This window comes from Oncorhynchus mykiss, chromosome 19, assembly GCF_057628025.1.
Source record: "Oncorhynchus mykiss isolate SJ-2025 chromosome 19, ASM5762802v1, whole genome shotgun sequence".
NCBI lineage: Eukaryota > Metazoa > Chordata > Actinopteri > Salmoniformes > Salmonidae > Oncorhynchus > Oncorhynchus mykiss.
The window spans coordinates 4,701,491-4,708,835 of NC_143040.1; the positions used below are offsets into that span (position 1 = coordinate 4,701,491).

Here is a 7,345-nt window from a genome sequence, read left to right on the forward strand (position 1 = left end):
CGTAACGACCCTGGGTTTATAAGCGTGGATAGCGACTTTCTGCTTGAGCATGTTTTTGGGTCACAGTCGATAGCGCGCTGGACTTCGGGCTAGAAGGTCGAGGGTTCGAGTCCTGCTCCCTGCCTGTTTCATTACGTTATATTTTACTATCGTTATATTTCTGTGGTACAGAAATTATCTGACAGTTCCAAACTCGATCAGAAGCTTTTCTAAATGTTATTCAAGTAGTATAATTGCCATTTGCAAGTACCTATTAAAAGTAATATATTGGAATTATTATTTGGAGCTCTCTCACATAGGTCAGTAGGTCTACATAGCACACAGAGGTAGTCAGTATAACAGTCCACATGGAACAAATAAAACATTTATAAAATCCTCTATGACGTCCTTTCTTTTCTTCGTGTTCAGCTCCAGGTTGTTTCCGCTGCACGTCTTATCTGTCTAGAGGCCGTCTCGTCGTTGTTATTGACGAGACGCAGGGACGTCGCTAGGCCTATTTTAGGGGGGGGGGGGGGGGGGGCTTCTGCTTTGTTCTTGCGTATTGTGCAGTGGATAATTAAAATACCTGTATGCCTATGGATGTGCAGCTAGCCAATCAGTGCATGGACCAAAACACTTGGTGTGTACATATTAGTTCAGAACCTGGGTATGAACCACAGCTCTCATAGCAAGGTTGTATCAACTTCAAAACAGCCTGAAGGACACTAACGAAGCCTATGGATTGAGTAGAATATAATATAACTTTGTGCCAAGGATGCAAGTCGTATATACATGTAGTTATTACCATGCATGAGATCCCCACATTGTAACCTGTACTTTTAATATGTTCACTGCTCATGTACGCTTCCTTAGCAAATACAGGTGCAGTTTAGGTATGAATGTCTTTGAGATGGTTCTTCAGTCGTATCCAATACCAGGAGTATCAAATTCCAGTCTTTGAATGACGCCGTGTCTGCATGTATGTATTGCAATTATACACTTCAACAGTGTTTACCAGTCTTGGTCCTGGGACATCAGTGGTTACACATTGTAACTAATAGACTACAAACAGGATTTAACTAGTAAAAAGGCTGATTTGTATTTCATGTATACAGAAATATATATATATTTTTAAACAGTACACTACACTTCCTATGCATCATGTAAATAGCCTAAAACCAGTTAATCTAATGCCCTTCGTCTGCATTGATCTGATAAACACAATTAGGTGTAGTATTTCATTAAATGAGACTTAAAATTGCCCAATAGTAGAGAAAGTGAAACTCTTTGAAAATTCATTATACAAAATGTTAAAAAATACATAATACATGCATTATAAATACAAGTTCAATCTGTACTTCAATGCACATCTATCTTGTACTTCAATGCACATCTATCTTGTACTTCAATGCACATCTTGTACTTCAATGCACATCTATCTTGTACTTCAATGCACATCTATCTTGTGTGCATTATAAAACAGGAAGAAAGAGGTGGACAGAGAGGTGTAAAAGACAAAGGGAACGAGGTAAGAACACAGGAGCAGGGAAGACAGCATATGATTAATGAATCACAGTGCTACCCTAATATTCTGCTACCCTAATTCTCTCAGTTCATCACTATTACATAGGGTCTCCTAACCAGCCTTGGGCTCCCAGTCAGCCCGAAGGTTATCTTAAGAGCGGGTGAGGTGGCATCCTCTCTCTCACATCGAAACATACCTGCAGAAAAGAGAGCCGATGGAGAGAGAGAGCATGTTTAAGCCTTGTGTTTTTCATAATCGTTCAGGAGGTGAAATGCAAAAAAACTGACCTTGGATCATTAACTCTGGGACTACTACATCTCTTTAATAATACTTCCTGTATAATATAAACTGACCTGGGATCATTAACTCTGGGACTACTACATCTCTTTAATAATACTTCCTGTATAATATAAACTGACCTGGGATCATTAACTCTGGGACTACTGCATCTCTTTAATAATACTTCCTGTATAATATAAACTGACCTGGGATCATTAACTCTGGGACTACTACATCTCTTTAATAATACTTCCTGTATAATATAAACTGACCTGGGATCATTAACTCTGTGACTACTGCATCTCTATTTCAATGTAAAGCATCTCTTTAATAATACTTCCTGTTGACCTGACCAAGTGACCTCTCACCTCTGATCATGCTGTGCCCTCTATGAAGCCAGTTCAGATGCGGGAGGGGTTCACCGACACAGCTGATATAACCTAGATCAGGGCTGCCCAACCCTCTTCCTGGAGATCGACCCTCCCGTGGGTTCAGTCCAACCCTAATTTAACACACCCGATTCTACTAATTAGCTGCTCAACAAGACCTTAACTAGCTGAATCAGATGTGCTAAATTAGGGTTGGACTAAAAACCTACAGGACAGTAGATCTCCAGGAAGAGGGTTGGTCTAAAAACCTACAGGACAGTAGATCTCCAGGAAGAGGGTTGGACTGAAAACCTACAGGACAGTAGATCTCCAGGAAGAGGGTTGGACTGTAAACCTACAGGACAGTAGATCTCCAGGAAGAGGGTTGGGCAGCCCTGGCCTAGAGGATTGAGGGATGAAGTGAAGGAGATACTCATTGTTATTGAGGAAATAAGGTAGTTAAAAGAGACAGTGTTCAACGGGAATCTGTGTGTTGCCTCACCTGGTGTCCACACTAAGTGGCTGCAGAGTACTTTATGCTGAAAAACATGCAGACACACGAGGACAAACAATATAGCTTAGTTATAGAAATAATTGAGTGTCTTGCTATTCTCCATGGTTGGCCCTCTTATTGCGACTATTTGAAGGTCGGAAAGGAGCCAGTTATATACCTGAGCCTGCATATCACAATCCATCAATCAGATTGATGCATGAGTGTGGGTTATAGGGTATCTAATTGTTCAATTTTTTTGTCACTATGGGTGACTTAAAATAGACTTGTTTTTATACAGGACGTCACACCCTTACCTAAACAGCACCCTCACCTGAGAAGTAGAAATCAAAGGGAGAAAATTGGGATTTGAATAACTGCAGTTGACATGTAACTGGTGTGAAATAGCTAGCTAGTGGTGCTCGCTAGTAGCTTTCCAAATCTGTGACATCACTCACTCAGACCTTGAAGTAGTCGTTTCCCTTGCTCTGCAAGGGCCTCGGCTTTTGTGGAGCGATGGGTAATGGTGCTTTGAAGGTGACCGTTGTCGATGTGTGCAGAGGGTCCCTGGTTCGAGCCCAGGTAGGGGCGAGGAGAGGGACAGAAGCCAAAATGTTACACATAGCTAAGTAAATGGAAGAATACTCTTATTGCAATGTGGATGGCTCTTTAAAGAGCCTTTGGTTGTGCATAGTGTAGTCTATGATGTTGCCAGGGAACAGCAGAGGTAGATAGTGAAGATCTCACGCACACAGATTGCCTCTCTTGCTGCGTTGTTGGACCCCATCCTTGAAACATCCTGCAGAGCAGCAGACTCTGGGACATGGCGGCGAGCTGCAGATCCCCTCCTGGTCCGCGTGTCCATCCTCATGAAGTTATGCAGGACACAGGTAGCCTTCACACAACCTGAATTCCTCCAGGAGGCAGTCCCAGATGACCCTGGTCACCCAACCTTGCAGTGAGTGCCCTAAACAGTAACTGTAGGCAACCGTTTTGAAGGAATCTCCAGTTGCAAGGTATCTGTAGGAATATGGAAGATAATGTCATTATTAAAGACTTGTACATCACCAGGTCACCGTGGATTACTAAAGTATAATATCCCTTATAACAAATCATGATAACATTGGATTGATAGATACATGTGGATAGCAGGATCATATCAAGGATAGCGTCACAAATGAATACATGAATAACACTTGAAGCTTGATGATAAGTTGATCATTTGTATCAGCTGTGTAGTGCTAAGGCATTTGAGTCCCCAGGACTGAGAACCACTGCTCTTCATTGGAACCACCTCATCTGCAGACAGACTTTCACAGCCCTCTGTATCTGAAGACAGAAAACCTCACAAGAAACAGACTTCATTATGCTCAAATTAGACTGCACTGAATAGTATGTTACTATTATCTCGGTTCTCACTTGTAGGGACTGGAACTACACAAAAGTACCTGCCCTATCCACAGTTGGGGTTGCTATCCTTTCACCCTCCTCTATGGCTGTTAGCTAGCTACCTACCTACAAATGCATTTGACGTTTTTTCTTATAAATATCAAGGTAGCTAGCTAATATGACGTTAGGTTGCTGGTGATATTTAATTCACCATAGCTAGCTATACCGTATGTAAAGTTGGCTAGCTACGTTAGCAGCTCATTTGAGTTAGCCTGCACTGTAAACGTAGCTAGTTAGCAAACAATACATCTGTTGTTTTTTTACATTTTTGAAATGTACTTACTTACTTGAATAGATTCTCCCAGCCATGTGGACGATTGGAAACAGGTCGTTTTTTTTGTCACCAGGGCGTTTTAGAGCATATTACTATTTACCCTCCAATAACCACACCTCCACGCAATGTTGAATTCTTGACTGCTATATGCCGCCATATTCTCCCAGCACGACCACAAGCGAGTCACTCTTAACGGCACCCGGAAATGTATCGCCTACTCGACCAATGAGATGAGGGAGTGTGATGACAGGTAAGTCCTCCCGATCAATCATATGCTCGCAGGTAACGCTGCGTTCTCGAAATGGTAAATCTCGAGTTCAAGTTGAGGACCGGATAAAGGAATACATTCAGGAACAAGAATTGGCAACGTCACTTTTTTTTTAAAGATAACTAGTATTTAACTTTTGCTATTCTCATCTAACATGAGCTACCATAAGGGATATGAACGTGTAGTTTCCCAACAAGCCTTTCATTCTAATAGTCATACCATATTCTTGATATTCAACAGATGCACAACCTTTGGCAGGGAAAAAAACTCAGTTGAGAAGAGTACCATTCTCCCTTTCAAGTTGTGGACAGAGAGATAATAAATGCCACCAGACAATAAGTAAGTATCGTGGAACCATGTATTATCGGCAGATTCAACAGCGTTTAAGAAATATATTACCGTCAACCGTGTTATCTTGTGATCAAGCCATCAATGTTTTATGATTGTTGGTCTCGTACAAATGTTAGCTAACGGGTTAGCAATTAGCATGTTTGACAATTCAGTGGAAATACTACTACTATCAGCTTTTTGATAAATACGTCCTATATTATCGGCCACCTTACTATTTTGTTCAATTACAAGATATATCCGTTTAACCTTGTATCCGAGGTGTTTACGAGATAGTTAGCAAGCCTTCCGGTAAAAAAAAAAAAGACGTCATCGCCTAATTTGCACAATTGGCCATGTTCATGTAATTGTGATTTATGCTGTAGGAGAGAGGAAGAAAGTTAATTTGTAATTCTAAATATATTTAGGGTGTTTTTTTTATACTCACTTTTTGTCTCTCCCACAATGTTATTCCTCTCTCCTAGATTACATGCCAGCATGGAACAGTGTTTCAGCGATAGCTAATGCCATGGTGGCCTCAAAAGCCTTTTACAAAAAACAACCATATATGGCAGCTTGTTTTGGGTGGAACTGTTATAAGGCTTTGCCTTTTGAGGATGTTTTTGAGTTGTCGTGTGTTTTTTTGGGGGGGTGGGGGGGCATATACAATACAGGCAGTATGCCTGTGTATTATCTCAAATAAACGGCTTCAACTGTTAAGAGTTTTTGTTAATTAAAATCTGGTATCAGGATAAATATGACAATGAGTCACCGATTTGTATACTCTGTATTTTTTTATTTTATTAGCTAAGCAATACGTTTTTTTATTAGCTAAGCAATAAGTGGTAAATGCATTTTTTTTATATATGGGCGCTCTGTCCCACCTCGCAGGGCAAACAGAGAACTGACTTGTTCTTGACAAAGATATTATAAATATACTCTGACAGAATTAGTTCCTGCTTCCGAGCCGGCCTGTCAGAGTAGAGACTGGGCGTGGTTATCTCACACCTGGCTCCTGTTATCTAACAAAATACCGTTTGTTCTCGCAACACTACGTTCTGAATGTGGCCCCCTCCAACTCATTGCACAGTTCCTGTCTTCATGTTATTCTGTATTTTTCCATCATGAGAAAGGCCCATGGCCCTGAAACTGTTAACAATGTTTCAAGTCAGCTATGTTGTATAACACATAATTCCACACAAGCCAACAGCAGATAATATTCAATCACATATATGGTAACGGGCTATAGTGCATAACACAGAATCTCACACAACCAGCCTTTGAATTCAGAGTTTGATTCCCACTCCTTTCTGTATTTTTGAGTGTACAGTTTAGACTGAGACAAGATGAGCTAGCCAGCTAGATGTTTAGCTTGTGTCACAGAGAGGCACGCACACAGTGGACAAGGTGAGTAAGTGACTGACGCTGTGTGAGTCAAATGCAGTTATTTATTTTAGATGAACATTTTACATTTACATCCTGCCCTGAATGTAAGCCAGGGCGGGATCAGCCAGCGGCGGCTTCCCGCATGCGTGATTAATTTGCAGTCTGTATGCGGAGGGGTGAACATCTCCTGCTGGCCACTTGTGAGTGCTTTGGGACGGGGGTGGGGCCCACGTCTGCTCGTTGAGAAGAGTAAAAACGATACATGCTTTCATGTCAGTCTCCAAAAGTCTCCAATAAAACGAGAAAAAGTCGCTAGTTTTGTTTTGTCGCTAGTCGCTTTTTTGAAAATGTGTCGCTAGAGGAGTCTGAATACTCGCTAAATATAGCGACAAATGTCGCTAGTTGGCAACACTGCGAGCTACAACCGAGATAGTAGAGCTGCTCATTACATGGACACGTTTTATCCAGCCAGGGTTGTTTTATCCAGCCAGGGTTGTTTTATCCCAGCCAAGGTTGGTTTATCCCAGCCAGGGTTGTTTTATCCAGCTGAGGCCGTTTTATCCAACCAAGGTTATTTTATCCAGCCGAGGTTATTTTATCCAGCCAGGGTGGTTTTATCCGTTTGTTTCTGCCTCTGACTACCATCATCCTCACAGAGCCTAGCCGATCTTCTCCACGCCGGTAACACTACAGCAGCTCCTCGGAGTTATTCCGCTTCAAACCAGCAGACTAATCCAACTAGCATGACCATGACCCTGTATCCTCTGTCTCCTTTTCTTAAATATCATAATATCATCGTACGTAGGAGAAGACTCAACACAAGGAGAAGACTCAACACAAGGAGAAGACTCAACACAAGGAGAAGACTCAACACAAGGAGAAGACTCAACACAAGGAGAAGACTCAACACAAGGAGAAGACTCGACAGGTAGGTAATCAACAAGTAGAAGAATCGTCGCAAGGACAGGACTCGTCACAAGGAGAAGACTCTGCACAAGGA

At 41.7% G+C, this 7,345-nt stretch overlaps 1 long non-coding RNA gene across 2 annotated transcripts; it reads right to left on the reverse strand.

The window, feature by feature from the left end:
* Nucleotides 1-803: 803 nt before the first annotated feature.
* Nucleotides 804-5,527, reverse strand: LOC149974720 (uncharacterized). 2 transcript variants are annotated; one of them, XR_016488729.1, is made up of 5 exons: nt 5,408-5,527; nt 3,393-3,661; nt 3,100-3,208; nt 2,654-2,690; nt 2,015-2,551 (listed from the first exon to the last, which is right to left on the reverse strand). It is a non-coding gene; the product is annotated as an uncharacterized LOC149974720 (long non-coding RNA). The 2 variants fall into 2 exon arrangements; XR_016488728.1 differs by lacking the exons at nt 3,100-3,208; nt 3,393-3,661; nt 5,408-5,527 and adding an exon at nt 804-1,700 and having other exon boundaries at nt 2,152-2,551; nt 2,654-3,085.
* Nucleotides 5,528-7,345: the final 1,818 nt, after the last annotated feature.